Here is a 24,574-nt window from a genome sequence, read left to right on the forward strand (position 1 = left end):
TCAAAAACTTAAAAAACATCAAAAACCCCTAGCCAAGCTGTTCCTGTACAGCTATAACACTGGCATCTACCCGGCAATGTGGAAAATTGCCCAGCTCTGTCCTGTACACAAGAAACAGGACAAATCCAACCCAGCCAATTACCACCTGCCAGTCTACTCTCCATCATTATCAAAGTGATGGAAGGAATCATCACAGTGCTATCGAACGGCACTTACTTGGCAATAACCTGCTCACGGATGCTCAGTTTGGATTCCGCCAGGGTCAATAAACTCCTGACCTCATTACAGCCTTGGTTCAAACATGGACAAAGGAGCTGAATGCCAGAGGTGAAGTGAGAGTGACTGGCCTTGACATCAAGGCAGCATTTGACCAAGTATGGCATCAAGGAGCCCCAGCTAAACTGGAGTCAATGGGAATCAGGGGGAAAACTCTCTGCTGGTTGGAGTCATACCTGGCACAAAGGCAAATGGTTGTGGTGATTGGAGGTCAATCATCTCAGCTCCAGGACATCACTGCAGGTGTTCCTCAGGATAGTGTCCTAGGTCCAACCATCTTCAGCTGCTTCATCAGTGACCTCCCTTCCATCATAAGGTCAGAAGTGGGGATGTTTGCCGATGACTGTACAATGTTCAGCACCATTCGCAACTCCTCAGATAATGAAACAGTTTGTGTCCAAATGCAGCAAGACCTTGACAATATCCAGGCTTGGGCTGACAACTGGCAAGATACATTCGCGCCACACAAGTGTCAGGCAATGACCATCTCCGACAAGAGAGGATCTAACCATCACCCCTTGACATGCAATGGTTACCATTGCTGAATCCCTCACAATCAACATCCTGGAGGTTACCATTTATCAGAAACTGAACTGGACTAGCCACATTAATACTGTGGCTACAAGGGCAGGTCAAAGGCTAGCAATCCTACGTTGAGTACCTCATCTCCTGACCCCCCCAAAGCCTGTCAACCATCTACAAGGCACAAGTCAGGAATGTAATGAAATACTCACCAGTTCCCTGGATGAGTGCAGCTCCAACAATATTCAAGAAACTCAACACCATCCAGGACAATGCAGCCCGCTTGATTGCTCTTCCTTCCACAAACATTCAAACCGTCCACCACCGACGAACTGTGGCAGCCTTGTGTACCACCAAAGGATGCATTGCAGTAACTCACCAAGGTTCCTTAGACAGCACCTTCAAACCCACGACCACTACCATCTAGAAGGACAAGAGCAGAAGGTGCCTGGGAACCCCACCACCTGGAGGTTTCCCTCCAAGTCACTCACCAGCCTGATTTGGAAATATATTGCCGTTCATTCACTGTCGCTGGGACAAAATCCTGGAACACTCTCCCGAACTGCACAGTGGCTGTACCACATCTGAAGGACTGCAGCGGTTTAAGAAGGCAACTCACCACTACCTTCTGAAGGGCAACTAGGGATGGGCAATAAATGCTGGCCTAACCAACGACGCCCACATCCCGTAAATTAATTTTAAAAAATTTAAATTAAAGAAAAACAAAGCTCGCAGTCTCCTTGACAGATGTATCAACAATCCCTGCTAACCTAAATCCATTGTAGGACTTGGAGCTAAGCCAAGCATTTATAATGGCATTCCAATGGCACAGCTGTGTCAACATAGCCTCAAGAGCTGAATACATTAAGTGCAGTTGGCCATCTGCCCCACTGCTTCATATGGCTGAACAGATGATTGGACAATCAGTTAAATAAAAGATTAAATCACATGAGGAAAATTGATACTTTAAAATCTTAATTTCATTACTGTTAAACTCAGTAGACCACTTTATCCACTGGATCAAGTACTTTATTGTACTGAATACTTAACCCTGTTCACCCTGAAATGTTCTACTTACTAACATCTGGAGGCTTGTCCCAAAATTGAGAGAGCTGTTTCACAGACTAATCAAGCAAAAGCCTGACATAATGATACTCACAGAATCATATCTTACCGATAATGTCCCAGACATCACCATCATCATCCTGGGTGTGTCCTCTCCCACTGGCAGGACAGATACACAGAGGTGGTATACAGTCAGGAGGGAATTACCCTGGAGTCCTCAATACCATCTCTCGATCACATCAGGTCAAACATCAGCAAGGAACCGTTCTGTTCATTACCATGTACCCCCCCCCCCCCCCCACCCCCCCCGCCCCTGATAGATGTGTTAAATTAGCTCACAATGTACTCTGGGTGAGAACTTACAATCATAGAATCCCTACAATGTAGAAGGAGGACATTCAGCCCATCAAGTCTGCACTGGCCCTCTGAAAGCGCACCCCACCTAAGCCCAGTTTATCCTAATAACCCCTTCACCTAACCTATGCATCTTTGGACACTAGGTGCAATTTAGCATGGCCAATCCGCCTAACCTGCACATCTTTGCACTGTGGGAGGAAACCTGAGCACCCAGAGGAAACCCATGCAGACAGGGGAAGCATGTGCAAACTGTATACAGTCACTCAAGGCTGGAACTGAACCCGGGGTCTCTGGCGCCCTATGATGGACTTCAATGTCCATCACCAAGAGTGGCTCAGTAGCACCACTACAGACCGAGCTGGTCAAATCCTAAAGGACAGAGCTGCTAGACTGGGTCTGTGGCAGGGGTGAGGGAATGGACAAGAGGGAAAATACTATTAAAAACATAAATAACTTACAGCATCAGATTATGGCATGTGAAATTTTCAGCATCTTTTGAACTTACCCGTCAAAACACTTTCCCCAAGGTTCATGACTTCTGAGGTCCATGAACTAAGTCCCCTAATAAAACAGGCCCGATTACATATAATAGTGAGGCATTCAGGAGGGAATCGGACTGTTATCTGAAAAGAGAATGTGAGGGATTGCAGAGGGAAGGCAAGTGAGCGAATCTAGGGGTCTTGCTCCTTTATACTTTATAGACATGACAGGCTGATGGCCTTCATTAGTGCTGTAATCATTTTATGATTATAAATATGGAGAAACTATTTCCAATGGTAGAAGGGTCTGTAACCAGAGGATGCAAACTTACGGTGATTGGCAAAAGAACCAGTGTTGACATGAGACAGTTGCACTGCTGTCTCACAGCACCAGGGATCGGGGTTCAATTCTGATCTTGGATCACTGTCTGTGTGGAGTTTGTACGTTCTCCCGTGTCTGCATGAGTTTCCTCCAGGTGCTTCAGTTTCCTCCCGCAGTCAAAAGATGTGCACATTAGGTGGATTGGCCGTGATAATTTGCCTCTTAGTGTCCAGGGATGTGCAGGTTAGGTTATGGGGATAGAATGTAATATCATAGAATTTACAGTGCAGAAGGAGGCCATTCGGCCCATCGAGTCTGCACCGGCTCTTGGAAAGAGCACCCTATCCAAGGTCAACACCTCCACCCTATCCCCATAACCCAGTAACCCCACCCAACACTAAGGGCAATTTTGGACACCAAGGGCAATTTATCATGGCCAATCCACCTAACCTGCACATCTTTAGGCTGTGGGAGGAAACCGTAGCACCCAGAGGAAACCCACGCATACACGGGGAGGATGTGCAGACTCCGCACAGACAGTGGCCCAAGCCGGAATCGAACCTGGGACCCTGGAGCTGTGAAGCAATTGTGCTACCAACAATGCTACCGTGCTGCCCTTAAGGGCGGTGTGGACATGGGTAAAGTGCCCTTTCAATGGGTCGGTGCAGACACGATGGGCCGGATGGCCTCTGATACACCATCAATCATAGACGACGAGAGATAAACGTAACTAAGGCTTTAATACACTAAACAGCAAGCCACTTGCCTCTGGACCCGAACTGGGTCCGGAGGCGGAGACTTGCCACTTTTATATAGAAGCCCCGAGGGGAGGAGCCACAGGTGGAGCCAGCCTGGATAAGCCCAGGCATGTACACACAGCACAGAGAATCTCATACCATAAACACAATAACGTGGTTTACCACATTCACCTCCTGTTTAAAAAAAGTCCGGCGGGGGTGAAGTGGTGTTAAAGGTCAAGTCTGTCGGGGCCCTTGACCGTCCGCTGTGACCACCTCAGTCCCGGCTGTGGTGTTGGCGCCGGCGTCGAGACCTGCGCGTCCGGGAGCGTGTTATCATCTTCTTCACCCAGATGTTGAGTCGGCGAAGGAGGGGGCGGTGTATGGGCAGGAGCGGTGGTGCTTGTCCTCGGTGGGCCTGTGGGAGTCAGTTCATGAGGGAGTGGGCGGAGATGGGGGGAGACGGTATAGGGTGGGGTGTGGTGGTGATTGTCGGCGGGGAGCCTGCAGGAGCCAAATCCCGAAGGGAGACCGTGTCCTGCCGCCCGTCCTGGTGTGTCACGTAGGCATATTGGGGATTCGCATGGAGCAGCAGGACCTTCTCGACGAGCGGATCAGTTTTATGGCTCCTCGCATGCTTGCGGAGAAGAATGGGCCCCGGGACTGCCAGCCAGGACGGAAGCGAGACCCCGGAGGTGGACTTCCTTGGGAAGGCAAACATACGCTCATGAGGAGTCTGGTAAGTGGCCATACATAGAAGCGACTGGATGGAGTGGAACGCATAGGGGAGGACCTCCTGCCAGCGGGAGACTGGGAGACTTTTCAATCGTAGGGCCAGGAGGACGGCATTCCAGACCATCGCGTTCTCACTCTCCACCTGTCCGTTTCCCTTGGGGTTATAGCTGGTCGTTCTGCTGGAGGCAATGCCTTTGCTGAGCAGGAACTGACGCAACTCGTCGCTCGTAAAGGAGGAGCCCCGATCACTGTGGATATAGGCGGGGAACCCGAACAGGGTGAAAAAGCTGTGCAGCGCCTTGATAACGGAAGCAGAGGTCATGTCAGAGCAGGGGATGGCGAAGGGGAATCTGGAGTACTCGTCAACGATGTTGAGGAAGTACACATTACGGTCAGTGGAGGGGAGGGGCCCTTTGAAGTCCATGCTGAGGCACTCAAAAGGGCGGGAGGCCTTTACCAGATGTGCTCTGTCTGGCCGATAGAAGTGCAGTTTGCACTCCGCGCAGACCTGGCAGTCCCTGGTCACGGACCTGACCTCCTCGATGGAGTAGGGCAGATTGCGAGTCTTGATAAAGTGGAAAAAGCGGGTGACCCCCGGGTGACAGGGGCCGTTGTGGAGGGCCCTGAGTCGATCTACTTGTGCGTTGGCACATGTACCAGTGAGTTCTCCCAGTGAGCCAGAGAAGATACAGCCAGAGTGAGACAGCAAAGGATGAGTTTGTGAATTTGAATCTAGGTGGGAATTGAATCCAATCAAATCGGTAAGGCAGGTCCTTTTAAATTTCAGGAGTTTAAATTAATTTAAATTAATCTAGAATTGTGCAGTGTAGCTTAACAAGGGCTGCAGTGTATAATTGTGCAGTGTAGGTTAACAAGGGCTGCCCCACCCACTCACATAACTGGTTGGCAGTTAAGTGTCAGTCATTTTAATCTACTTTGATCTAAAAGCAGGTGGGGGAGGGGAGTCAACTCAGGCCAATTTAAAAGAGCAACTTGTAACTCACTCCCAGTGAGCCAGAGAAGACACAGCCAGAGTGAGACAGCAAAGAATGAGTTTGGGAATTTGAATCTAGGTGGGAATTTGAAGCTGGGTGGGGAGGATGTGCTTTTTATCCCTGGTAAGTGACTGGTAAGTAGTTTTTCTTTCCATTGTCTAACTTATTGATTTTTTCTTTCGTTTTTTGGAATTGTAGTTGTATAAGTTAACCTAAGGTTTAAGACATGGCAGGAGATCACAGACCCGTGTCATGCTCCTCATGTACGTCCACTGTCCCTGGCTCCTTCACGTGCAAAAAGTGTATCCAGTTGCAGCTCCTGTTAGACCGCTTGATGGCTCTGGAGCTGCGGATGGACTCACTTTGCAGCATCCGCAATGCTGAGAACGTCGTGGATAGCACGTTTAGCGAGTTGGTCACACCGCAGGTGAAAGGGAGATAGAAAATGGGTAACCAAAAGACAGAGCAAGAGTAGGAAGGCAGTGCAGGTGTCCAGCTATTGTGGTGCGCATAGGCACCAACGATATAGGTAAAAAAGGGGACAAGCTGAATTCAGGGAGTCAGGAGTTAAACTAAAAAGTAGGACCTCAAAGGTAGTAATCTCAGGATTGCTACCAGTGCCACGAGCTAGTCAGAGTAGGAATGGCAGGATAGATAGGATGAATGGGTGGCTCGGGAGATGGTGCAGGAGGGAGGGATTCAAATTCCTGGGGCATTGGCACCGGTTCTGGGGGAGGTGGGACCAGTACAAACCGGACGGTCTGCACCTGGGCAGGACTGGAACCATTGTCCTAGGGGGTGTGTTTGCTAGAACTGTTGGGGGGGGTTTAAACTAATGTGGCAGGGGGATGGGAACCGATGCAGGAAGTTGGAAGGTAGTAAAACAGGGACAGAAACAAAAGGCAGTAAGGGGGAAAGTGTAAGGCAGAGAAGCCATAGTCAAAAATCAAAAATGGCGACAGTACAAGGTACAGTGACTGAGGGGAGCTTAGTGAATAGGACCAGTAATACTAAAAGGAATAAAACGGGAAGTAAAAACATTAATGGTAAGCGACGCGGCAGGTTGTTACATGAAGATATGGGTTCAACGACAAGGAAAATTAGGAGAAAAGTTAAGAGGAAATATAACTTAGGAGAGGTTACTGATCGAGTTGTTAAGATTCAGAACAGAGGTAAAAAAGCGAACATAAGTGTACTTTACCTGAATGCTTGTAGTATTCAGAATAAGGTAAATGAGTTGATGGCGCAGATCATCGTGAATGACTATGATTTAGTGGCCATTACTGAAACATGGTTAAAGGATGGTCACGACTGGGAGTTAAATATCCAAGGGTATCAAACTATTCGGAAGGACAGAGTGGATGGTAAGGGAGGTGGTGTAGCTCTGTTATTTAAGGATGACATCCGGGCAATAGTAATGGATGACATCGGTGCTATGGAGGATAAGGTTGAATCCATTTGGGTGGAAATCAGGAATAGTAAGGCGAAAAAGTCACTAATAGGAGTAGTCTATAGGCCACCAAATAGTAACATTATGGTGGGGCAGGCAATAAACAAAGAAATGACGGATGCATGGAGAAATGGTACAGCAGTTATCAATGGGGATTTTAATCTACATGTCGATTGGTTTAACCAGGTCCTTGAGGAGGAGTTTATAGAATGTATCCTAGAACAGTATGTAATGGAACCTATGAGGGAACAAGCGGTCCTAGATCTGGTCCTGTGTAATGAGACAGGATTGATTCATGATCTCATAGTTAAGGATACTCTCGGAAGGAGCGATCACAATGGTGGAATTTAAAATACAGATGGGGGGTGAGAAGGTAAAATCAAACACTAGGTTTTGTGCTTAAACAAAGGAGATTACAATGGGATGAGAGAAGAACTAGCTAAGGTAGACTGGGAGCAACGATTTTATGGTGAAACAGTTGAGGAACAGTGGAGAACCTTCCCAGCAATTTTTCACAGTGCTCAGCCAAGGTTTATACCAACAAAAAGGAAGGACGGTAGAAAGAGGGGAAATCGACCGTGGATATCTAAGGAAATAAGGGAGAGTATCAAATTGAAGGAAAAAGCATACAAAGTGGCAAAGTTTAGTGGGAGACTAGAGGACTGGGAAATCTTTATGGGGCAACAGAAAGCTATTAAAAAAGCTATAAAGAAGAGTAAAATAGATTATGAGAGTAAACTTGCTCAGAATATAAAAACAGATAGTAAAAGTTTCTACAAATAAATAAAACAAAAAAGAGTGTCTAAGGTAAATATTGGTTCTATAGAGGATGAGAAGGGAGATTTAATAATGGGAGATGAGGAAATGGCTGAGGAACTGAACAGGTTTTTGGGTCGGTCTTCAGAGTGGAAGACACAAATAACATGCCAGTGACTGATAAAAATGAGGCTATGACAGGTGAGGACCTTGAGAGGATTGTTATCACTCAGGAGATAGTGATGGGCAAGCTAATGGGGCTAAAGGTAGACAAGTCTCCTGGCCCTGATGGAATGCATCCAAGAGTGCTTAAAGAGATGGCTAGGGAAATTGCAAATGCACGAGTGATAATTTACCAAAATTCACGAGACTCTGGGGTGGTCCCGGCGGATTGGAAATTAGCAAATGTGACACCACTGTTTAAAAAAGGAGGGAGGCAGAAAGCGGGTAATTATAGGCCAGTGAGTTTAACTTCGGTAGTAGGGAAGATGCTGGAATCTATCATCAAGGAAGAAATAGCAAGGCATCTGGACGGAAATTGTCCCATTGGGCAGACACAGCATGGGTTCATAAAGGGCAGGTAGTGCCTAACTAATTTAGAGGACATTACCAGTGCGGTAGATAACGGGGAGCCAATGGATGTGGTATATCTGGATTTCCAGAAAGCCTTTGATAAGGTGCCACACAAAAGGTTGCTACATAAGATAAAGATGCATGGCATTAATGGGAAAGTAGCAGCATGGATAGAGGGTTGGTTAATTAGTAGGAAGCAAAGAGTGGGGATTAATGGGTGTTTCTCGGGTTCGCAATCAGTAGCTAGTGGTGTCCCTCAGGGATCAGTGTTGGGCCCACAATTGTTCACAATTTACATAGATGATTTGGAGTTGGGGACCAAGGGCAATATGTCCAAGTTTGCAGATGACACTAAGATGAGTGGTAAAGCAAAAAGTGCAGAAGATACTGGAAGTCTGCAGAGGGATTTGGATAGGCTAAGTGAATGGGCTAGGGTCTGGCAGATGGAATACAATGTTGACAAATGTGAGGTTATCCATTTTGGGTAGGAATAACAGCAAAAGGGATTATTATTTCATAGATTTTACAGTGCAGAAGGAGGCCATTCGGCCCATCGAGTCTGCACCGGCTCTTGGAAAGAGCACCCTACCCAAGGCCAACACCGCCACCCTATCCCCATAACCCAGTAACCCCAACCAACACTAAGGGCAATTTTGGACACTAAGGGCAATTTATCATGGCCAATCCACCTAACCTGCACATCTTTGGACTGTGGGAGGAAACCGGAGCACCCGGAGGAAACCCACGCACACACGGGGAGGATGTGCAGATTCCGCACAGACAGTGACCCAAGCTGGAATCGAACCTGGGACCCTGGAGCTGTGAAGCAATTGTGCTATCCACAAGGCTACCGTGCTGCCCATTTAAATGATAAAATATTAAACATGCTGTTGTGCAGAGAGACCTGGGTGTGCTAGTGCATGAGTCGCCAGAAGTTGGTTTACAGGTGCAACAGGTGATTAAGAAGGCGAATGGAATTTTGTCCTTCATTGCTAGAGGGATGGAGTTTAAGACTAGGGAGGTTATGCTGTAATTATATAAGGTGTTAGTGAGGCCACACCTGGAGTATTGTGTTCAGTTTTGGTCTCCTTACTTGAGAAAGGACGTATTGGCACTGGAGGGTGTGCAGAGGAGATTCACTAGGTTAATCCCAGAGCTGAAGGGGTTGGATTATGAGGCGAGGTTGAGTAGACTGGGCCTGTACTCGTTGGAATTTAGAACGATGAGGGGGGGGATCTTATAGAAACATATAAGATTACGAAGGGAATAGATAGGATAGATGCAGTGAGATGTTTCCACTGGCGGGTAAAAGCAGAACTAGGGGGCATAGCCTCAAAATAAGGGGAAGTAGATTTAGGACTGAGTTTAGGAGGAACTTCTTCACCCAAAGGGTTGTGAATCTAAGGAATTCCTTGCCCAGTGAAGCAGTAGAGGCTCCTTCATTAAATGTTTTTAAGATAAAGATAGATAGTTTTTTGAAGAATAAAGGGATTAAGGGTTGTGGTGTTCGGGCTGGAAAGTGGAGCTGAGTCCACAAAAGATCAGCCATGATCTCATTGAATGGCGGAGCAGGCTCGAGGGGCCAGATGGCCTACTCCTGCTCCTTGTTCTTATATTCTTATGTACCACGGGAGAGGGCATCTGGGGGCTCATTGAGCTTCCCAGGCCGATACAAGATATCATAGCTGTAGGTGGAGAGCTCGATCCCCCACCTCAGGATCTTGTCGTTCTTGATTTTGCCCCGCTGTGTATTGTTAAACATGAAGGCAACCGAACGTTGGTCAGTGAGGAGAGTGAATCACCTGCCAGCCAGGTAATGCCTCCAATGTCTCACAGCTTCAATATGGCTTGGGCCTGTTTTTCGATGGAGGAGTGTCGAATTTCGGAGGCATGGAGAGTACGGGAGAAGAAAGCCACGGGCCTGCCCGCCTGGTTGAATGTAGCGGCCAGAGCAAAGTCCGACGCATCGCTCTCCACTTGGAAAGGAATGGACTCGTCCACGGCGTGCATCGCGGTTTGGCGATGTCTGCTTTGATGCGATCGAAGGCCAGTCGGACCTCAGTCGCCAGAGGAAATGTGGTGGACTTGATCAGTGGGCAGGCCTTGTCCGCGTAGTTGGGGACCCACTGGGCATAATAAGAGAAGAACCCCAGGCATCTCTTCAGGGCCTTGGGGCAGTGGGGAAGGGGGAGTTCCAGGGGGGGGCGCATGCGGTCGGGGTTGGGCCCTAAGACTCAGTGTTCCACGATGTAGCCGAGGATGGCCAGGCGGGTTTTGCGAAAGACGCATTTCTCTCTATTATAAGTGAGGTTCAGGAGTTTCGCGGTGTGGAGGAAGCACCGGAGGTTCTCGTCATGGTCCTGCTGGTCACGGTCGCAGATGGTGACATTGTCTAGGTACGGGAACATGGCCCGCAGCCCGTACTTGTCAACCATTCAGTCCATTTCCCTTTGGAAGACCGAGACCCCGTTGGTGACGCTGAAGGGAACCCTGAGGAAGTTATAGAGGTGGCCGTTTGCCTCAAAGGCAGCGTATTGCCGGTCTTCCGGGCGGATAGGGAGCTGGTGGTACCAGACTTCAAGTCGACTGTAGAGAGGACTCGATACTGCGCAATCTGATTGACCATGTCAGATATGCGGGGGGGGGGGGGGGGGTACGCATTGAGCTGCATGTACCGGTTGATGGTCTGGCTATAATCGATGACCATCCGGTGATTCTCCCCAGTCTTGACGACCACCACTTGGGCTCTCCAGGGGCTGTTACTAGCCTCAATGATCCCCTCTCTCAGGAGTCGCTGGACCTCTGACCTGATGAAGGCCCTGGCCTGGGCACTGTAGTGTCTGCTTCTGGTAGCGACGGGCTTACAGTCCAGGGTGAGGTTTGCAAAGAGGGAGGGTGGGGCGACCTTAAGGGTCACGAGGCTACAGACAGTGAGGGGGGCAGGGGTCCATTGAACTTTAGGATAAGGCTCGGGAGGTGGCACTGGAAGTCGAGTCCCAGTAATAGGGCAGTGCAGTGATGGGGAAGGACGTAGAGACTAAAGTTGGTGTACTCTACGCCTTGCACAATGAGAGTCGCGACACTGGGTTGTGGGTAAGATTGGGAGGGAGCAGCGCCTTATCGTATCTGGGTGTATGAAGCTGTCCGTGCTCCCGGAGTCGAAAAGGTAGGCCGTCTTGAGCCCGTTGGTCCGGCGGTCATTGTAGACTTCGCGAGGTGGTGCAGCCGGGACTGGCCCTTCTTCCCACAGCCATTACAAGTAGCGTTCTGTGCCGGGCAGCGTTGTCGGGGGTGAGTACCCTGGCAGCAGAAGTAGCACTTCCGGCCTCCGGCGTTGGCGGGCCGCTGTACGGCGCAGGCTTGCGTCACGCCTGGGTCGGCTGATGGCTGCGTCCACGAGGCCCACGAGGGTGCCGCGCGGTCAGTGGTGTAGGCCCCCCATATTTTGGGAGGCCACCTCCAGTGAGTTGGAGAGCTGGACTGTCTCTGGGGGGCCGAGTGTCCTCCCTTCTAATAAACGCTGGCGGATATAGTTCGAGTGCATGCCCGCGACATAGGTGTCCCTGATCAGCAGCTCCGCGTGCTGGGTAGCCGATATCGCCCGGCAGTCACAGTTTCGACAGAGGATGCGCAAGGCGCACAGAAATTCCGCGAGTGATTCCCCAGGGCATTGGCGTCTCGTGGCGAGGAGGTGCCTAGCATATACCTGGTTGATGGATTTCACATAATGTCCTTTTAGTAGTGTTATCACCTCCGCGTACGAGGGGGCGTCCCTGATGAGATTAAATACTCTTGGGCTCACCCGTGCGTGGAAGACCTGCTTCTTCTGGAGGTCCGTGAAGTCTTCGTTGAAGGATGCAAGGTACGCCTCGAAGCAGCTTAGCCAGTGTTCAAAGGTCAGCTGCTTGTGGGTCCAGGTACAAGTGATCAGGCTTGAGTGAGGAGTTCATCTTGAATGAAGAGTCCATCTTTAGACGTTTAGTGTATTAAATTGATACACCATCAATAATAGACGATGAGAGATAAACGTAACTGAGGCTTTAATACACTAAACAGCAAGCCTCCTGCCTCTGGATTCGAACTGGGTCTGGAGGCGGAGACTTGCCACTTTTATACAGAAGCCCCGAGGGGAGGAGCCACAGGCGGAGCCAGCCTGGACAAGCACAGGCATGTACAACACAGCACAGTGAAGAAAATACCATAAACACAATAACGTGGTTTACCACAGCCTCCTTCCACACTGCAGGGATTCTGTGATTCTCTGACATGAGACAGATATTTTTAGAAAGCACGTTGTGTAATCTGGAATGTGCTGCCTTAAAGGTGAGGCGGAAGAAGATTGCACACTCGCAGCCAAAACCAAATTCACAAGTATTGAAAGGAAGAATGTTTTTGCAGAGCTATCGATAAAGAGCCAGGGACCAATAGGATAGCTCTGTCAAAGATCTGGTTCAAACATGGGCTGAACAGTCTCCTTCTGTGCTGTATAATTGTTTGATTTCCTTTTCCATTGTTGCTCCAGTGACTGGCTGTTGTCTGGATGTGAACTAGCTTCTGGCTATCGATGGGCTGTTGTGGCTGCCTTCAGTTGTCTTAATTGTTGATGATAATGGTTGGCTAGTTTCTAAAGATTGGCTACAGTTCCCTGGTGATCTTGTGGTTTGGTGTCGGTGCTTTCATCACCATGACCTGTGTTCGATTCCCGATCAGTAAAGTGGATTTAGTCGATAATCGTTTGTCTATGAAGGACAGTTGGGCTCAGGAAGAAATATTTGTCAAGTAATTGGGTGAAACTGATAATCTCTAAAGTTTGGCTGTTGGATTAGTATAAAATACTGGTTTGGCCTCAACTGGAGCATTGCACCACATTTGTAGAAGTATGTGAAGGCATTGGAGAGAGTGTCGAAAAAATTCACAAGAATGATTCCAGGAATTAGGAACTTTGGTTACGTAGATAGATTAGAAAATTTGGGACTGTTTTCCTTGGAGAAGAGAAAGTTGTGATGAGATTTAATCGAGGTATTCAAAATCATGAGGGTTCTGGATAGAGTAAAGTAGGCTGGTGGAAGGATCAAGTGCCAGAGGACGTTGATTTAAGCTGAATGGGAAAGGAAGGAATGCGAGATGATAAATCTTTTTACGCAGTGAATGGTGAGGATCTGCCTAAGAGTGTGATGGGGGCAGTTTTAATCATGGCTGTCAAAGAGAATTGGATAATGATCTGACGAGGAAATATTTGCAGGGCTGGGGGGAAAAGACAAAGGAGTAGCACTAGGTGAATTGCTCTTGTAGGGAGCCAGCATAGACACAATGTGCCAAATAGCCTCCTTATGTGCTGTAATTATTCTATGAATCTATGGGCATGATGAATTGGATAGAAGCTAACTTTCTGGCTGCTTGACTTCTAATAGCTGTTTGATAGTTGACTGGTGGTTATTCTTCGCCTGCTGCAGGCAAACTGCTGGCCTGGTGATATCTGCGATTAGCTGGATGCTTGTGGTGGTACTGATAGTTGTGAATAGATGAATTCTGGTGCTCGTGCTAGCTGTGGTTGACTGTCTGCAGTTGGTGCTGATATTGTGATTGGATGTCTGCTGGTGCTAGCTGTGGTTGACTGCCTGCTGGTCGTGCTCATAACTGTGGTTGACTGCCTACTGATGCTAGCTGTGGTTGACTGTCTGCTGGTGGTGCTGATAGAACATAGAACGATACAGCGCAGTACAGGCCCTTCGGCCCACGATGTTGCACCAAAACAAAAGCCATCTAACCTACACTATGCCATTATCATCCATATGCTTATCCAATAAACTTTTAAATGCCCTCAATGTTGGCGAGTTCACTACTGTTGCAGGTAGGGCATTCCACGGCCTCACTACTCTTTGCGTAAATAACCTACCTCTAACCTCTGTCCTATATCTATTACCCCTCAGTTTAAAGCTATGTCCCCTCGTGCTAGCCATTTCCATCCGCGGGAGAAGCCTCTCACTGTCCACCCTATCTAACCCCCTGATCATTTTGTATGCCTCTATTAAGTCTCCTCTTAACCTTCTTCTCTCTAACGAAAACAACCTCAAGTCCATCAGCCTTTCCTCATAAGATTTTCCCTCAATCCCCAGCCTCTGTATTTTCTGCAATTGCCTACCGTGGGGAACCTTATCAAACGCTTTACTGAAATCCATATACACCACATCAACTGCTCTACCCTCGTCTACCTGTTCAGTCACCTTCTCAAAGAACTCGATAAGGTTTGTGAGGCATGACCTACCCTTCACAAAGCCATGCTGACTATCCCTGATCATATTATTCCTATCTAGATGATTATAAATCTTGTCTCTTATAATCCCCTCCAAGACTTTACCCATAACAGACATGAGGCGTGAGAGATATTGTGATTGGATGTCTGCTGGTGCTAGCTGTGATTGATCGCCTGCTGGTGCTAGCTGTGGTTGACTGTCTACTGGTGGTGCTGATAACTGTGGTTGACTGTCTGCTGGTGCTAGCTGTGATTGGATGACTGTCAGTGCTGGTGTTTGCTTATTTGGAATGAAACAAAGTGTAGGGTTATGCTGAGAAGGCAGGAAAATGACACTAGGTGAATTGCACATTCAGGGAGCCAGTGCAGAAACGTTGGCCAAATGGCCTTCCTATGTGCTGTAATAATTCTGATATTCAGTGGGTTTTTTGCTATTTAATTGTGAATCGAAGTGGGGCTAATTGCCTCTTTAGTTAGGAATTTTTAAAAATTGCAACACTCCCTGGGCGCGATTCTCCACTCCCGCGACTAAGTGCCCATGCCGTCGTGAACACCGCCGAGGTTCACGATGGCGCGAAACGGCCCTGATCTCGACCGATTCAGGGCCCGAAAATGGGCTTGGATCGGGGCCGCAAGAAACTCGGGGGCGTGTCGCGAAAGCATCGTCGTCAGTGCGCGCCGGGCATTGAAGCGGCGCCGCGTAAATGACGCGGCCAGCGCCGCGTAACTGGCGTCACCCGCGCATGCGTGGTTGCCGTCCTCCCCGAGGCCGCCCCGCAAGAAGATGTCGGATGGATCTTGCGGGGCGCGGAGGAAAGGAGGCCCTCCTTCAGAGAGGCCGGCCCGCCGATCAGTGGGCACCGATCGCGGGCCAGACCCCATTTGAGCCCCCCCCCGGTGCAGGAACCCCCCTCCCCCCCCCCCCCACACAGGCCGTCCCCTCAGCACTGTTCCCGCCGGCAGCGACCAGGTGTGGACAGCGCCGGTGGGAACCCGTCGTATTGGGCAGGCCGCCAATCTCGCTGCTTGGGTGAATCGCGGGAGGGCGTCGGACCGGCGTCGTGTGAAAAAATGGCGCCCCAGGCGATTCTCCCAAATGGCGCAGCATCGGAGAATCGCGCCCCCTATCTTTGGTCTTGTGATCTTTACGCATGGCATCAGCATGTGTACTTTACTCTTTTGTATGCATTTGTTACTAAGACAAAATGCAGAGGCCGTGAGTATTGTTTGATTGTTGAGCAATTTATTGCCTTGCTTACGTAATGGCGTTGGTGTAAAGTAAATCTGTAAACAATTAAGTATATTTACCTGTGTTCTATGTGAGATGTTTTCTCCTAAAACTTAGGCATGTGGTTTAAATAGTGTTTCTGTTGTTCATTTTATTGTGGGCATCACTGGTTAGCTACTGGCTGCTGGTTCTGGTTGGGTGTTTCACACGTTGCATACGTGGCAGGCTGGGGAGCTATCTACAGGCTGGCTTTCCCAATGAATGGCTCGGCTACTCAATCTCCAGCCTAGATTTTGTGTACATCCTTCTGACTCAAAAATGAGTGTGTTCGCCACTGAACCACAGCTGGCATGGTTTATACAGTGAGAGCCAAACTTCAGAACTGATTTAAATAATTCTATTTTCTGAACTTCAAGTTACAATGCCCATTGCAGAAACTGGAATTTATTTGCTGATCATCCAGTTTTGCACAATGTCTAACTCTGTGGGGTAAAAATTCCATTTCAACACTGACCAGCCAAGATTTTTGCCTCCGTTTTCTTTCATGGATGTCAAGTTGTAGGCTGATGAATAGAGAGACAGATTTTTATTCGATGCACTTCTCTATCCCACAGATATGTCTGGTATTTTCAAAGAAATCCCTTTGTTTAACAGTTCATTCATAATTAAACGTTCCCTAAATTTAGCATTCTGTATGGATTGATTTCCATTTTAACACCATTTGTTGTTTCTCAGAAAAGAAAGAAAAGAAGGTCCAGGTCAAACAGCCCACTTGATCTGCAACCCTTCCACTAGTTTAAACATCCGCTCCCTCCACCATAGTGAACCATTGGAAGCAGTGTGTATTATCGGCCAGGCGCACTGCAGCAACTTGACAATGCTCTTTTTTTTTGATAAACAATTTTATTGAGGCATTTTGGCATAGTAAACAACAACAATACAAAACAGTGTGCAAAGAACAATCAACATAGTGCAAAAACCAGCTCCCCTCCTACAAGGACCCGCCTAACTATCCCCATAATCTACATCACCCTAACAGACGATTAATTTTCCGCGAAGAAATCGATAAATGGTTGCCACCTCCGGGCGAACCCTGACAGTGACCCTCTCAGAGTGAACTTAATTTTCTCCAGACCGCGAAAGCTCGCCATACCATATCCGATAGCCAGACTTCCGACTTCGGGGGCTTTGAGTCCCTCCATGCCAGCAGAATTCGTCGCTGGGCTACCAGGGAAGCAAAGGACAAAACGTCAGCCTCTCTCTCCTCCTGGACTCCCGGGTCCTCCGAAACCCCATAAATTGCCACCTCTGGACTCATCACCACCCTTGTTTTCAGTACCCGGGACATAACGTCCACGAATGCCTGCCAGTACCCCCTGAGTTTTGGACATGCCCAGAACATGTGGACATGGTTCGCTGGTCCTCCCGAACATCTGGCGCACCTGTCCTCTAATCCAAAGAATTTACTCATCCGGGCCACTGTCATGTTGGCCCGGTGGATGACCTTAAATTGAATCAGGCTGAGCCTAGCGCGTGTTGCGGTCGCATTTACCCTGCTCAACGCCTCCGCCCATAAGCCCTCTTCTATCTCACCTCCGACCTCCTCTTCCCACTTAAGCTTCAGCTCCTCGGTCTGCGACTCCTCTGCCCCCATAAGTTCTTTGTATATATCTGAGACCCTCCCCTCCCCCACCCATCCACTGGACACTACCCTGTCCTGGATCCCCCTAAGTGGCAGGCGTGGGAAGGATGGAATCTGTCTGCGTAGAAAGTCCCGCACCTGCAAGTACCTGAAACCATTCCCAATCCCCAGCCCAAATTTCTCTCTAGCGCCCTCATGCTCGGGAAGCTCCCTTCCAAGAACAGATCCCCCATCCTCTCAATCCCAGCCCTCCGTCATGTTCAGAACCCACCGTCCATATTCCCCGGGGCAGCACGGTAGCATTGTGGATAGCACAATTGCCTCACAGCTCCAGGGTCCCAGGTTCGATTCCGGCTTAGGTCACTGTCTGTGCGGAGTCTGCACATCCTCCCCTAGTGTGCGTGGGTTTCCTCCGGGTGCTCCGGTTTCCTCCCACAGTCCAAAGATGTGCATGTTAGGTGGATTGGCCATGATAAATTGTCCTTAGTGTCCAAAATTGCCCTTAGTGTTGGGTGGGGTTACTGGGTTATGGGGATAGGGTGGAGGTGTTGACTTTGGGTAGGGTGCTCTTTCCAAGAGCTGGTGCAGAATCGATGGGCCGAATGGCCTCCTTCTGCATTGTAAATTCTATGATAAACCGGTGATTGTCGCAAATTGGGGACCAAACTGATGCTCTCACTTCCCCCACATGCCTTCTCCATTGGCTCCAGATCTGCAAGGTTGCCACCACTATAGGGCTGGTGGACTACCATTTCGGTGGGAGCGGCAGGAGTGCCATAACCAGGGCTGCGAAACTGGTGCCCCCACACGAAGCGGCCTCCACCCGCCCCCAAACTGACCCCGCACCCACCATCACTTCCTTATCATAGCTATGTTGGCCGCCCAGTAGTAATTACTAACGTTTGGCAGCGCCAGTCTCCCTTCCCCTCGGTTCCTCTCGAGCATCAATCTCCTCACCCGTGGGGACTTTCCCGCCCACACAAATCCCATAATCATTTTATTGATCTTGAAAAAAGACCGCAGAATGAAAATGGGGACACACTGGAATACGAACAGGAGTCTCGGGAGTATCGTCATTTTAACTGTCTGCACTCTCCCCGCATGTGTCAGTGGGAGCACATCCCACCTCCAGAACTCAACCCTCATTTGCTCCATCAACCGAGATCAGTTCAACTTGTGCAACCGGCCCCAGTCCTGCGCCACCTGTATCCCTAAATATCTAAAACTGTCCCCGACTAACCTAAAAGGCAGCCCCCTCAGCCGACCCTCCTGGCCCCTCGCCTGGACTACAAACAACTCACTTTTTGCCATGTTCAGTTTATACCCCGAGAACCGGCCGAATCCCCTCAGGATTCCCATGATTTCATCCATCCCAGCCACTGGATCCGTGATGTATAAGAGCAAGTCAGCGGCGTACAACAAAACGCTGTGTTCCCTCACCCCTGTACCAGCCCCTTCCAACCCCTAGAAACCCTCCGGGTAATTGCCAGCAGCTCTATTGCTAGCACAAACAGCAGTGGGGAGAGGGGGCACCCCTGCCTCATCCCTCGGTACAGTCTAAAATAGTCAGATATCGTCCTATTCGTCCTAACACTGGCCTCCGGAGCCTGGTACAGCAATCTAACCCAGTCGATAAAGCCCTCCCCGAACCCAAATCGTCCCAGCACCTCCCAGAAGTAGTCCCACTCAACCCGGTCAAAATCCTTCTCGGCATCCATTACCATAACTACCTCTGCCTCCCTACTCTCCGGGGGCATCATGAACATATTCAGCAGCCTTCTTAGGTTGGCCACCAACTGCCTGCCCTTGACGAACCCGGTTTGATCTTCCATAATAACGTCCGGCACACAGTCCTCAATAATAGCCGCCAAGAGCTTGGCCAGTATTTTAGCATCTACATTGAGCAGAGAGATCGGCCTACAGGACCCACGTGCCTCCGGGTCTTTGTCCCGTTTCAACATCAGGGAGATGGTGGCCTGTGATATCGTCGGGGGTAAAACCCCTCTGTCTCTTGCCTCATTGAAAACCCTAACGAGCACTGGACCCACTATCTCGGAGAACTTTTTGTAAAACTCCACCGGATACCCATCCGGCCCCGGGGCTTTACACGATTGCATGGCCCTCAAGCCCCCCAATATTTCTTCAGTCCTAATCGGGGCCCCCAGCCCGTCCACCAACCCCCTACCCACTTTTGGGAAGATCAGTCCATCCAGAAAGTGACTCATCCCCTCCGGCCCCGCAGTGGGTTCCGAGGTGTAAAGCTTACTATAGAAGTCCCTGAACACCTTGTTCAGCCCTGCCGGATCTCCTACCAAGTTTCCCCGCCGTCGACTACCTTCCCTATTTCCCTGTCCGCCTCCCTCTTCCTCAGTTGCTGTGCCAGCGTTCTACTGGCTTTCTCCCCGTGCTCATAGATCGCACCCCTCGCCTTCCTCAGCTGCTCCACAGCCTTACCTGTGGACAACACCCCAAACTCAGCCTGTAGCCTTCGTCGTTCCCTTAATAGCTCTGCCCTCGGAGTCTCTGCATATCTCCTGTCTACCTGTAAGATCTCATTTACCAGTCGATCCATTTCTGCCCTGTCCGTCCTGTCCCTATGTGCTCGAATCGAGATCAGCTCCCCTCTCACCACTACCTTCAGCGCCTCCCAGAGCACCGCAGCTGAGACTTCCCCTGTGTCATTGACCTGCAGGTAGTTTTGCATACATTTCCTCACCCTCTCACACACCGCCTCGTCCGCCAACAAACCGACCTCCAACCTCCATTGAGGGCGCTGAAAACTTTCCTTGCAGACTTGCAGGTCAACCCAGTGTGGAGTATGTTCCGAAATAGCGATCGCCGAATATTCTACGTCTGTCAGCCCCGCCAGCAAATCCCTGCTCATGATGAAAAAATCGATTCGGGAATACATAAGAACATAAGAACTAGGAACAGGAGTAGGCCATCTGGCCCCTCGAGCCTGCTCCGCCATTTAATGAGATCATGGCTGATCTTTGTGGACTCAGCTCCACTCTCCGGCCCGTACACCATATCCCCGAATCCCTTTATTCTTTAGAAAGGTATCTATCTTTTTCTTAAAAACGTTTAAAGAAGGAGCCTCAACTGCTTCACTGGGCAAGGAATTCCAGAGATTCACAACCCTTTGGGTGAATAAGTTCCTCCTACACGCCGTCCTAAATCTACTTCCCCTTATTTTGAGGCTATGCCCCCTAGTTCTGCTTTCCCTGACCAGTGGAAACAACCTGCCCGCATCTATCCTATCTATTCCCTTCATAATTTTATGTATTTCAATAAGATCCCCCCGCATCCTTCTAAACTCCAATGAGTACAGTCCCAGTCTACTCAACCTCTCGTCATAATCTAATCCCCTCAACTCTGGGATCAACCTAGTGAATCTCCTCTGCACTCCCTCCAGTGCCAATATGTCCTTTCTCAGGTAAGGAGACCAAAACTGAACACAATACTCCAGATGCGGCCTCACCAACACCCTATACAATTGCAGCATAACCTCCCTAGTCTTGAACTCCATCCCTCTAGCAATGAAAGACAAAACTCGATTAGCCTTCTTAATCACCTGTTGCACCTGCACACCAACTTTTTGCGACTCGTGCACCAGCACACCCAGGTCCCTCTGCACAGCAGCATGTTTTAACATCTTACCGTTTAAATAATAATCCATTCTGCTGTTATTCCTCCCAAAATGGATAGCCTCACACTTGGCAACATTGAATTCCATCTGCCAGACCCTAGCCCATTCACCTAACCTATCCAAATCCTTCTGCAGACTTCCGGTATCCTCTGCACTTTTTGCTTTACCACTCACCTTAATGTCGTCTGCAAACTTTGACACATTGCACTTGGTCTCCAACTCCAAATCATCTATGTAAATTGTGAAAAACTGCGGGCCCAACACTGATCCTTGAGGGACCCCACTAGTTACAGGTTGCCAACCAGAGAAACACCCATTTATCCCCACTCTCTGCTTTCTGTTAGTTGACCAACCCTCTACCCATGCTACCACTTTACCCTCAATGCCATGCATCTTTAGTTTATGCAGCAACCTTTTGTGTGGCACCTTGTCAAAAGCTTTCTGGAAATCCAGATGTACCACATCCATTGGCTCCCCATTATCTACTGCATTGGTAACGTCCTCAAAAAATTCTACCAAATTAGTCAGACACGACCTACCCTTTGTGAACCCATGCTGCGTCTGCCCAATGGGACAATTTCCCTCCAGGTGCCCCGCTATTTCCTCCTTAATGATAGATTCCAGCATTTTCCGTACAACCGAAGTTAAGCTTACCGGCCTATAATTACCCGCTTTCTGCCGACCTCCTTTTTTAAACAGTGGTGTCACGTTTGCTACTTTCCAATCTGCCGGGACCATCCCAGAGTCTAGTGAATTTTGGTAAATTATCACTACTGCATTTTCAATTTCCCTAACCATCTCTTTTAACACTCTGGGATGCATCCCACCAGGGCCAGGAGACGTGTCTACCTTTAGCCCCATTAGCTTGCCCAATACTGCCTCCGTAGTTATTACAATCATCTCAAGGTCCTCACCTATCATATCTTTATTTCCATCAGTCACTGGCATGTTATTTGTGTCCTCCACTGTGAAGACTGACCCAAAAATCCTGTTCAGCTCCTCAGCCATTTCCCCGTCTCCTATTATTAAATCTCCCTTCTCATCTTCCAAAGGACCAATATTTACCTCAGCCACTCTTTTTTGTCTTATATATTTGTAGAAGCTTTTACTATCTGCTTTTATGTTCTGAGCCAGTTTACTTTCATAGTCTACCTTACGCTTCTTTATGGCTTTTTTAGTAGCTTTCTGTTGTCCCCTAAAGACTTCCCAGTCCTCTAGTCTCCCACTAATTTTTGCCACTTTGTATGTTTTTTCCTTCAATTTGATACTCTCCCTCACCTCCTTAGATATCCACGGTCGATTTTTCCCCTTTCTACCGTCTTTCTTTTTTGTCGGTATGAACCTTTTCTGAACACTGTGAAAGATCGCTCGGAAGGTTCTCCACTGTTCCTTAACTGCTTCACCATGAAGTCTTTGCTCTCAGTCTACCTTATCTAGTTCTTCTCTCATCCCATTGTAATCGCCTTTGTTTAAGCACAAAACACTAGTGTTTGATTTTACCTTGTCATCCTCCAACTGTATTTTAAATTCCACCATATTGTGGTCGCTCCTTCCAAGAGGATCCCGAACTATGAGATCATTAATCAATCCTGCCTCATTACACAGGACCAGATCTAGGACCGCTTGTTCCCATCTGCCATGATAACCGCTGTACCATTTCTACATGCATCCGTTATTTCTTTGCTTATTGCCTGCCCTACCATCCTGTTACTATTTGGTGGCCTATAGACTACTCTTATCGGTGACCTTTTCACTGTCCATTCTATCCTTTCATATAGTCTGATACCCTTGGATATTTAACTCCCAGTCGTGACCATCTTTTAACCATGTTTCAGTCATGGCCACTAAATCATAGTCATTCACGATGATTTGCGCCATCAACTCATTTACCTTATTTCGTATTCTACGAGCATTCAGGTAAAGTACACTTATGCTGTTTTTTATGTCTTTGTTATGAATCCTAACACCTTGATCAGTAACTTTTCGCAATTTATTTTTCCTCTTACCCTTTCTCCTAATTTTCCTTGTCTTTGAACCCATATCTCTACATAACAACCTGTCACGTAACCTGCTGCCTTGATCTCCATTAACCATTATACTGTCCATAGCTATACACTTCCCTTCCCCCCAACTTGCTAGTTTAAAGTCCTTGTGACTAACCTATTTATCCTATTCGCTAGAACACTGGTCCCAGAATGGTTCAGGTGAAGACCGTCCCAACGGTACAGGTCCCTCCTGCCCCAGTACTGATGCCAATGCCCCATGAAATGGAATCCCTCTTTCCCGCACCACTCCTTTAGCCACGTGTTAACTTCCCTAAGCTCGGGTAGTAATCCAGAGATTATAACCCTGGAGGACCTGTTCTTTAATTTAGGCCCTAGTGTTTGATAATCCCCAAACAGGTCCTCTTTCCTAGTCTTACCTATGTTGTTAGTCCCAACATGGACCACAACAACTGGATCCTCCCCCTCCCTCTCCAAAATCCTTTCAAGCCGATCAGAGATGTCCCTCACCCTGGCACCGGGCAGGCAACATACCATGCGGGACTCTCGATCTGGCTTACAAAGGATGCCATCAATCTCCCTAATTATAGAATCCCCTACAACTACCACTTGTCTTTTTGCTTCCCCCTCTTGAATGGCTTCCTGTACCACGGTGCAGTGGTCAGTCAACGCATCCTCCCTACAGCCCTCTTCCTCATCCACACAGGGAGCAAGTACCTCATACCTGTTGGACAAGGTCAAGGGCTGAGGCTCCTCAACTCCTAAACTCAGGATCCCCCTACCTGCCTCCCTTGCAGTCACACCACTCTGTCCCTGACCACTGTCCGAATTAACAGTACTTATTCTACCGGGTGTAACTACCTCCTGAAACAAAGTGTCCAGGTAATTTTCCCCCGCCCTGATGTGCCGCAGTGTGTGCAGCTTGGTCTCCAGCTCATCAATTCTGAGCCGAAGTTCCTCGAGCAGCCAACACTTGCTGCAGATGTGGTCACTGACGGTCTCCATGGGATCCACCAGTTCCATCATCATACAGCAACAGCACATCACCTGTCCAGCCATATTCAACTAGTTAATTAATTTAAATAATTAAAAAAATTTTTTTTAATAGAACCTCAAGGATAAACCCGAACACCAACAAAAACACAGCCACTCACCCGAACTCAGTCACTCACCTAAACTCAGATGCACTCTGTTCCAATCAGCACTCCGTTTCTAAAGGCACGATGAGTCTCCTGAAGCATTATTACGTCTGCCTTCAGCGCCCTCAGATGCCACGAACACACGTGCCCTTTTTACCGGTCCGTTTAACCCTCTAATGTTCCAGGTGATCAGCCTGGTTGAGGGGCATCGTGGCCCCCCCTCGCCGATCAGCCATCTCCTTTCTTGGGGCCGCCCCTAGCCCCTGTGTCGCACATTCCCTGGCCCGCCTCCTGGCAGCCCCCACCTCCGACTTCCTCCATGTTACCAAACCCACATCCCTCCCTCGTCAGCAGATCGACAATGCTCTTTTGACAGCAACTTCAAACCTGCAG

The 24,574-nt window shown here is 48.7% G+C and overlaps 1 protein-coding gene across 1 annotated transcript in view; it reads right to left on the reverse strand.

Moving 5' to 3' along the window:
* The window catches only part of gnaz (guanine nucleotide binding protein (G protein), alpha z polypeptide), a 433,151-nt gene that overhangs the window by 334,417 nt on the left and 74,160 nt on the right, over nt 1–24,574 (reverse strand). The gene's annotated exons all lie outside the window — the stretch shown is intronic.

The sequence above is a fragment of the Scyliorhinus torazame genome, chromosome 1, assembly GCF_047496885.1.
Source record: "Scyliorhinus torazame isolate Kashiwa2021f chromosome 1, sScyTor2.1, whole genome shotgun sequence".
NCBI classification, from domain to species: Eukaryota; Metazoa; Chordata; class Chondrichthyes; order Carcharhiniformes; family Scyliorhinidae; genus Scyliorhinus; species Scyliorhinus torazame.